The sequence below is a fragment of the Topomyia yanbarensis genome, chromosome 2 (assembly GCF_030247195.1).
Source record: "Topomyia yanbarensis strain Yona2022 chromosome 2, ASM3024719v1, whole genome shotgun sequence".
Lineage (NCBI taxonomy): Eukaryota > Metazoa > Arthropoda > Insecta > Diptera > Culicidae > Topomyia > Topomyia yanbarensis.
The window spans coordinates 441847632-441855658 of record NC_080671.1 but is presented as its reverse complement, the minus strand read 5'-3'; the positions used below and the strand labels follow the sequence as shown (position 1 = coordinate 441855658).

Below are 8027 nucleotides of genomic sequence, written 5' to 3'. Positions count from 1 at the left end.
CAGCCTATCACATGTTGTCATATTTTTTATATATACTAGAAGAATTTCTGTTATGTTTTCAGTTATTTTACCAACTAACGAGACCAAAGTTATAACACAACTTGTTATCATAACAAAGTAACTCAGTCTGTAATAATTTTGTTACTTCTTTCTGATCGGGTAATAGGGCAAAAATAGGTACCTAACCCCATTCAATGTTATAAATGTGTTGTGGTATTGATTAAATTGTTGTGATTTACTATTTTTGTTACTACATATTATCCATCTCTCACCCGATTTTTATTACGAATTCCCCAAATCTCTGTGCAATTATTTGAAAGCTGTCGTTATTATGGTTGAGGAACGTCAAATGTGGGATGCATGGTTGCTACGTATGCTGTAGTAAACATTTACAGTTAAGTTTTTGTATGATGAAGCGTTCATTTTTGACAGTTTTTTTTTGTTATTTTATGGTAACAATGACTTCAATTGTTCTGGTGTGAATTTGGTTATTTTCAGTAGTGTGTATGAAGCATGGCGAAGGGGATCAAATCTCCACGAATTTGAAGGGATCAAGTGAACCCATAGCATCTATTTCAGCAAACTTTAGTACAAATATAGTTGAACAAAAAAATCAGCTCAATCATAGCGTATTCATATAATTGACATTCTCCTGTATTTCTGTATGCAAAAGTATAGTATGCAGTGGGAGACTTTATCAATTGTATAAAAGTTTGAAAATTTAGAAAATAAATCTTCTTCAGTTCTTCTGAGATTTTTTTCTTTAAATCGGTAAAAATTCGGTAACACATGTCCAATTTATTTTTTTGTGTTTTGTGTTTTGTTTAGATAAAACTACGCAAATTTCTAGTATATTCGATTAATGTATTCTGATCCGCCTTTGAGTTACAATGATGGGATCAAGTCTCCCCGGGGATCGAGTCTCCTCAGTCTCCCCTACTCATTTATTGATATGCGATTATGTTCATACACAGAGGTTGAAACAGACTCGTATATTCTCATCGTGCACAGTGACGTACGAATGCAAATGTCAACAACAAGTCAACTGAAAGCAACCGAGTAAATTTGTAAAACAATTACATTGTAAGTGTTGAAAATCATGAACATTCGCTTTCTCATAATTAAAAATAATCTTTCTTTCAATTCTCTTAGATGGTCGTAGTTGTGTAATTCATAGAAAAGCAGCAGTTTCAGGTGTTGGTTGTTCCAGTCTGCTGGGTAAAAAATGATGTTCTTATGTGGCCGAACCTTTTGGCAAATGACAAGATTGAAGAGCTCAGGACTCAGGAAGCTAAATATAACGGTACTACAGAAAAGATTCCTGTCATTGTGTCGAGAAGATTCAAAAATCTGACGAGTGCAGAGGCTGTTGCAGAGGCGCTGGCTCAATAGGATGTGTCAGATGTGGATGGAAAAAAGAAATTTCTTAAGCCTGCTAAGAAAAGTAAACCAGGTAATTCAAAAGATTACAATAAGTTCTTTGAAGGTGAGTAAAGTTAAATAACTTTTAGTTGGCTTCTCAACAACAAACAAACGGAAAACAAACGTTTTCCAGAGGTCGCATCTGGCAGCCGAACGAAGTCGGCACAACTGGTCCAACAAACGAAGCAGAAAACTTCAAGGCGATCAATTTCGGATCATTGTTCTCTCAATGCAACAGTAAACGATGCACCGAAAGCTAGTTATGACCAAAACGCCCAGGAATTTCCACTAACAAACCCGAGTGACATAATTTACAGCAACACATACATATGTAAGTATTACTATAAAGTATATTGAATTGCGTTCGATTGTATTGCCAAAAGCAAATGACCTACCGTATGCAAGAATGAGAGGATGTTCTCACCAATTCTAACAGCACTTTGTTCCCTCTACATAGATTAATATATTTTGTGCATTCAGTTATTACCTAATAAGATATTCTTTCAGCGGAACTTAAGGCCAATCCTGGGGAAGAAACATCCAATTTTAATTGATACTGTAGGTGCTGACCAGATACATGTTTTAGAACAGGTGTACACTGCTAACGGTGGGATTTACTACGCTGATGGCACGACGGAATTCGCAGGTATATATCTCAATGAATATCTCTTCAATCGGTTCATTAATGGTTTGTTTACTTCTAGCAACTTCAACATTTTTCGATCGTATGGATTCATTGTAGCATGAACTCAACAAACTCGTTCAAACAACAATCGAAGCTACTGTTGAAAGAAGCTTCTGGGAGAATTTTGCCCGGCTTACACCTCTTTTTGAATTGGGAGATAGGTCGACTCTAGCAAGTGCTAATGAAGAAACCCTGGCGGAAAATCATACACTCATAACAGACGAAAATGAACTTATGGCATGGAACGCTCAGTTGACGAATAAAGATTTCCAACTTTAACTAATTTGTTATGTTTAATAATACCTCTCATTTTGTCCCAAATTAACCGTAATCATCAAGGATCAAATAAAAACGCTAGAGTACTTTATATACCTAAATCAATTAACGACAATTACATGCATTACGATTCTTCCAGAACAAAATATGGTGATTTTTAAAAATATATAAATAAGCTCGTATATTGTCGTAACTAAGCCTCATTTCTGTATCATTTACGATACTGTTTGTCAGGTTATGACTTACTCTGCACAACTATATGGCTGTCGTATGTGTGTCATCGTGTCACATTAGTTAAGACGAAAAATGTATATTGCTTGTACATGTTGCATACCATTATACGATTCTGATATATATTGGTCTTTATTGCGATTTAGGTTGGTCCTACTTATACGACCCTTGGTTATCTGGACAGACACGTCGCTAAATTTTGTGAATTCTTCAAATGCAAAAGGTGGTCCGTTATCACATACCAGCTGTTCCGGGAAACCAAAAATTATACGTAATTGTAAAATTGTTACTTTAGCAGTTGTAGATGTCATAATCGCAACTTCGGGATAACTGAAAAATAACTGTGATCGAATTCTATTGAAAATAATACACTCATTTTCGAAGCGTTACCGCGAAAAATAATCAACTACGACTAGTAAATGTATGCCATTTAAAATTTCGGTAAAATGAAGTGTTAATTTTTTCCATGGAGCCTTCGGTAAGGGTGACCTATTCACTGGTCCTACTGTTGGTTCAGATACTAATAAGCAGCCACCACATGTTTCAATGTATTCTTCAACCATTCGATCAATGCGAGTCCACCAAACTTTGGCTCTTAAACATAGCTTCTCCACCAAGATGTGGTTCATGAGCTAGTTTTAAAATCTTAGACTGTAGTGATCTTGGTATCACAATTTTCTTGTTCTTAAGAACAATTTGACCGTCAGTTGAAAGATCGTTTGCTATTAATTTGTATCTATATAAAGGTTTTGGCCATCTTTTTGGTGGATATGACATCCACTTAATTAACTCCATAAGTTCAATATCTTCTTTGGTGTCCTCAACAATTTGTGTTATTGGCATAGCAATTGAGCATGAGTCATAAGAAACCAGTCTTACTATTCGTTCTGATTCTTCATCAAAACTTTTGCTACAAGGATAGCCATTTTGGCATAACCTAGACAGAGGATCAGCTATGTTATTCTTTCCAGGACTATATATTACTTTATAGTCATATGACATTAAACGTAATCTCCACCTTTCTATCCTCGCACAAGTCTTGGAACGTTCGCCAAAAATTGCTACCAACGGTTTATGGTCCGTTATTACCCAAAAGAACTTTCCGTATAAATAGTAGTGGAATTTTTCTGGTGCCCAGACAAGTGCTAGTGCTTCCCGCTCAGTTTGGGCGTACCGGTGTTCAACCTCGGAAAGAGTTTTCGAAGCATAGCTAATGATTTTGAAATTCCCATCAGTAGCTTTCTGAAACAGAACTGCTCCCAAACCAAATGGGCTAGCATCAGCAATCACAAACGTTTCTAAATCAGGATCAAAATACGCTAATGTCTCGTTTTTGGATAAACGAGTTTTCAAAGCTTCAAACGCCTTTTGGTGTTCATCTGTCCGAAAAAAGTGTGCACCTTTTTCAGTAAGCTTATATAATGTATGTGAAACGGTTGATAAATTCGATATGTAGCGGTTTACGATGGTCACCAATCCAAGAAAACTCCGAACTTCCTCTGCTGAGCGTGGTTGGCGAAATTTTTGAATGGCTTCGAGCTTTTCATGCGATACACTAACACCTTCCTTTGACAGATGGAATCCGAGGAAATCAATCTCTGAGACGCATTCCAATGTCTTTGCTTCATTCAGAACCACATTTCGTTCTAGCAATCGGCTTTTCACCAGATTTGTTCTGAGTTTCAATGTTTTTACGTCTGGGGCATAGATTAGAATATCACCAATAAAAACAATTACCCATGGGAAATCTCCGAGTATTGTCTCCATGCATTTTTGAAACAATTCTGGTGCGGATAGCCCAAACACTAGACGTTTATAGCGCATCAATCCCAATTGGGAGATGAATGTTGTAATGTAGCGACAGTTTTCATGAAGGATTAGTTGGTGAAAAGCTTGCTTGATGTCAAATTTTGAAAACATCTTGCTTCCTCTTAGCCGACTGGCCATCTGTTCCATGGTTGGAAGCGGGTGAACTTCACGAACTACGGCTTTATTAGCCTCACGAAGGTCTATGATGATTCTTACATCATCGTGACTTTTCCTCTTCACCATCATAGGAGAGACCCATTCAGAAGCATCATAGACTCTCTCTATTATGTCTAGATTTACTAATTCTTTCAATTTAAGAAGGGTTAGTTCTTCTAAAGGAATGGGAATCCTACGAAATGCTTGTCTAACTGATGGAATGGATTTGTCAATCTTTATACAAGCCCGATCAGAAACACATAACAGAAATATTTCAAAACTATAACTCGCTTTGTTACTTGTTATAAATTTCAGTTATTTTAACTACTAACGAGACCTAATATATAACACAATATGTGGCAAAAATTGTGTTCTGTTATAATCTTGTTATTTCATTCTGATCGGGAGCACACATATCTGCCAATGCAAGTATCGTATATTTAAATAACGAGTTTATAATTACATGTTAAAACATGTGACTCTTACCTTTAATTGAAGGTGACATCATACGCAAAAATTTCACTACCTTTAGTTTCTCCGCGGTTTTTCCAGAAAGTAACGAGCATTTTCCATCTTCTATCACAAAAAACGTAGTCTTACAACTTTCCTTGCCGATTACTGCCTCAGCATCCAGCTCACCTAAGACAGTTAAAGGCTTATTTGAGCCATATGCGCGGAACGTCTTGTCGCTACCCTTTCTAATATCGTATGCTCTGAATCCCGTTTTCTTCAAAGTTTTCCAATCATTTACGCTTAGAACATCCTCATCTGCCCCTGTGTCGATAACAAAGTTAAGAATCACTCCTCCTAACTCAACAGTCACAGTGCGCTTTCCGTCCAAGTGAAATAGTTCACGTATCTCAACGTTATTCGTGACATCATCAACTACTCGCACAAATTTGGGTTTCATTGCTGCCTGGTCACTGTCGGGACCAATTCTATTACCACCTGCCACTCTCTTCATCGTGTTATCTGTCCTGGAGTCCTGCTTGAACAAACGGTTACAGCATCATGCGTAATGACCTATTTTTCTACATTTATTGCAACGAGCCGGACATTCCCTATCGTTTGTCCAGTGGTTTCCTAAGGATTTCTTGCAAGTTTGTTTCCTCTTCTTTAAAGCGTTGCTATCATGTTTGGCTACATTCACTTCAATCGTTTCAGAAGATTTATTCTGTAATTCCTGAACCTGCGCTTTAACTGTCCCATACGTTCGACCAACCTTGAGAAATTCATCAAGAGACATATCTGTTTCCAAATACTTGGCTCGTAATGTATCATCTGCGTGAGTAGCAAACACAATCTGGTCCATGATCATGTTTTCCAATTGATCTCTATAATTACATATAGAACCTTGATCGAGCTTTTCGTGAGGTTTGAATATCATTTGTCGAAATATAAACCTTTCGTAACGCATAGACATCATAGGGGCATACTTCCATAGCCAGACGATATTCGTTATCTAGAATGTTGGTGTCACTAGCTGATACATTTTGAACCACCTTCCGAACATCCGGGCCTCCGAAACACATGAGCGGTCTATATTTTTCGCCGTGATCTTCTACTCCCTTCATAGCTAAATAAGCGACAAACTGGTCCTTCCACATATGCTAACGCGTGCTTGTCGGTCCATCACCGTTTTCGCAGAAGGACGGAATCGTATAATTGAGCGGAAACTGAATTTCATACGTCAGTATACAGTTCAATGTTATTCTGTTGCCATGGTGATAGCAAACAAGCTTTCATTTTTCCGTGGCAACTATACCTAACAGACAGAGAAAACGTTATGTAATCTCTTCTATTTAATATCAGAAACGGACTGGAATTGATCCCTACGTTTCTCCAGAGAATAGACTGAATTTAGACAAAATTCCTATATTCATGTGAGCGAGCTTGACGCAGCTCAAAAACCAGAAACGAACTAGAATGAATCCCTGCGTTTCTATCCAGAGAATAGACTGATTAATTAAAAAATCCTATATTCTCGTGAACTCTTCACAGTTCAAATACTGGAAACGGGCTGGATTAAACCCTACGATTCTATATCCAAGACTTGGACTGTTCTTTCTATTACATTATTCCGAGCGGACCTGAACGTTCAGTTCACTACACTTTCACATTTCAACTTGACTCTTATTTATTCATTAGCAAATTAGAAAATCACATGATCTCCATGCTAGGACCGCATGTTTAAAATTGCCATGAAAAAATGAACTCTTTTACTAAATGAGGAAATACGTACCACCGACATTTTGAAGTTCGCTTTTATTCCACGAGTTTCTTCAATTTGAAATTATTCAATCCACGTTGCCAATGCAGAAAACACTTCCTTACCGATTCGTTATAGTGAAGACAATGAATCTTTATTTTCTCTACAAATCATAGCCTACTACAGTTACATTTAGCTGTCCACGATGCCGTCGGATAGCCCACGGCAGAGAATCTATCCACTTGTGAATTTCCAGGCGACGAATTTCGAGCCAACTCGAACAAATGTTGGCAGTACCCTCTTAGATTTTTATGAAACTTTCAGTACAGGCAAACTTTGTCACAAAAAACCACTTTACATACTTTGTTTTTCCAAAAATGATCTAGACTGTTTTTTGAAAAGGATCAAACTTTTTTTCACCATTTTTTGCCTTTCTCAATAGAAAGGTATTGCAATTGCTCTGAAAACCGACTTTTTAACGGAGGCCCGGAGGGCCGAGTGACATATACCATTCGATTCAGTTCGTCGAGTTCGGCAAATGTCTGTGTGTGTATGTATGTATGTGTGTGTGTATGTGACCAAAAATGTCACTCGTTTTTCTCAGAGATGGCTGAACCGATTTTGACAAACTTAGTCTCAAATGAAAGGTGCAATGTTCCCATAGGCTGCTATTGAATTTCTAATGGATCCGACTTCCGGTTCCGGAATTACAGGGTGATGAGTACGAACAGTAGTGGTTGGTAGTGGTTGATACGTGTTTTTTTTCCGCTCTCGAATAAAACGCAATTTTAATGTTAATTCGAAGAGTTTTGTTTATATCAAGCGAAATTTATTATTATAAGCGTGATTGTAATTATATATTGTTCAAGTGCATACGATCTGGTGTTGTTTTTTGCAAAATAATTGGCATTTTGAGTTATCAGATTCGGAGGATATTAGAAGCCATTAGAAATATCTCGTTGCTGTGAGTGCTGTTAATTATAGGACTTTCGCTTGTATTGAGATCTGGCGGTAATTTGTGTTGCTGTTGTTGGTGTGTTTCTAGTGTCTGGGCAAATCTGTGGTGATCTCGTCCCGCGGAGAGCAAGCTTAAGTATTTGAATCGGTTTCGATTTCATACAATCTACCTATCCAGCACGGTGTGATTCGTTCGTTTGAGCGTGTGGTATTGTTGTCTATGATAGGGCTACTTAGTTGTACACAGCTATACAACCAATAGTCTGGGTGCAGCCTGAGCTG

General features: G+C 37.5%; 1 long non-coding RNA gene across 1 annotated transcript; it reads left to right on the top strand.

Moving 5' to 3' along the window:
* The first annotated feature begins 1198 nt into the window (after window positions 1–1198).
* On the top strand, window positions 1199–2343 carry LOC131685631 (uncharacterized). The gene is made up of 4 exons (XR_009304852.1): window positions 1199–1453; window positions 1512–1753; window positions 1930–2068; window positions 2127–2343. It is a non-coding gene; the product is annotated as an uncharacterized LOC131685631 (long non-coding RNA).
* Window positions 2344–8027: the final 5684 nt, after the last annotated feature.